Raw genomic sequence first — 1,727 nt, 5'->3', positions numbered from 1 at the left:
GTGTCCCTAGGCTTCTGGAAGATTCAGAGCCTTCTATGTGACCCTTCTCTGCTCCTTCCTGCTGTAGAGGATGGCTGCTGCTTTTAGACGAGGTTACTAGAATGGGAGAGAGACTGACAGTGATTCTGTTTTTCAGTTGTTACCTGTGACTCTCTGCTGATTTTTCTTTTAAACTGTGAATTTTTAATGCCCTTGAGTTTCTTGTGTGTACAAAGCCTTTTTGTAGTCAAGTCTCTGTACAAATTCCTGGCCTGGCACATAATCCAGTGGTTTTGTCTTTCTTCCAGTAATACCATTGTCCGTATTATGAAACAACAAAATTCCTGCTACTTTGTATATACTTCTTTTGATGGGTTGATGTTCATTTATTTAGAAAGAATAAAACACTGTCCTAAGACCTAGTGGTGTTCTAAGCCCTAGTTTACTGTTTTAGTGGAAAGTAAAACTTATATATTCTTATAGATTCCTTGCATATTTTACAGTCTAGTGGTGGAGACCAGGAAAAAACAAGTAGACAACTGTGTAAATATGTAATTCCAAATTATGAAGGAAATAATTTTAAAGAAAAACGGGGCTCAATAATGAAAATAGTAACAGTTGTTGTTGTTCAGTTGCTAAGCCATATCTGACTCTTTAACACCATGGACTGCAGCACACCAGGTTCCTCTGTCCTCCACTATCTCCTGGAATTTGCTCAAATTCACATCCATTGAGTAAGTGATGCTGGGACCTGCTTAAAAAACGATGAGTTTGAGGAAGGTAAATCATGATCTGAAAATTGACAAGGAACCTTTATACAGGTGGATGGGGAGGTAGGAGTCAAGGGTGGGGGAAGTAAGGTTGGTGTAGGGGTGGGATGTAAGTGGTATATATTATTCAAGACGGGCCAGGCTTAAGCTGTAGTGACAAGTAGTCCCCAGATCATCATAGCTGAACACTTAAGAGTTTATCTTTTGCTTACATAAAGTATGTTGCGTGAGACAGCTGTATTCTTGGTGAGTCAGGTCCATCACATGGAATCCCATCTCCACACACAGCTGCCACATTCTCCACTGAAAGGTGGGAAGGTTATATGGTACTTTTCTCCACTGTTAACAGACCATTGACCGGGTCTGAGTTGACAGCCTTACCTAAGCACACAGAGCTGGAATGCTCAGGAGGGAGTAGAGAGCTGTATATTGTTGAGCATGAATCACTTCCATCTCAGAGTCTGTGGGAGTGAGACAGGAGCTAGAACATTCTAGGCAGAGAGGGCAGCCTGGGGAAAAGTTTTGAGGTAAGATTTTGGTCAGTATACTGCAGAACTGTCGGGCTGTGAGAGATCATGCCACTTCCTGTAGTTATGTATAAGACGCACAGTTGAGGTGTGACACCATCTACTGTTTCAGTTACCGGAGTTAATGCAAAATTATGTCTTTCATATAAAAATATGGCTTCAAAATCTTAGAGTCCTAGATGGGAAAGAGATAACTACTAATGATTACTAATATTATACTGTTAGTGATAAATATGTGCTCAGTCGTGTCCGACTCTTTGCAACTCCATGGGATGCAATCTTATAGGCTCCTCTGTCCATGGGATTCTCCAGGCAAGAATACTGGATTGGGTTGCCATTTCCTCCTCCAGGGGATCTTCCCAACCCAGAGATTGAGCATGGGTCTCCTGTATCTCCTGTGTCTCCTGCATTGGCAGATGGATTCCGAACCACTGAGCCACCTCATCTGTAG

General features: G+C 42.0%; 1 long non-coding RNA gene across 1 annotated transcript; it reads right to left on the bottom strand.

The window, feature by feature from the left end:
* Positions 1-575: 575 nt before the first annotated feature.
* LOC138439156 (uncharacterized) lies at positions 576-1,231 on the bottom strand. Its single transcript, XR_011256589.1, has 3 exons — positions 1,131-1,231; positions 962-1,052; positions 576-730 (listed from the first exon to the last, which is right to left on the bottom strand). It is a non-coding gene; the product is annotated as an uncharacterized lncRNA (long non-coding RNA).
* Positions 1,232-1,727: the final 496 nt, after the last annotated feature.

This window comes from Ovis canadensis, chromosome 4 (assembly GCF_042477335.2).
Source record: "Ovis canadensis isolate MfBH-ARS-UI-01 breed Bighorn chromosome 4, ARS-UI_OviCan_v2, whole genome shotgun sequence".
NCBI classification, from domain to species: Eukaryota; Metazoa; Chordata; class Mammalia; order Artiodactyla; family Bovidae; genus Ovis; species Ovis canadensis.
The sequence above is the reverse complement of the archived record's forward strand: the minus strand, read 5'-3'. Positions and strand labels throughout refer to the sequence as shown.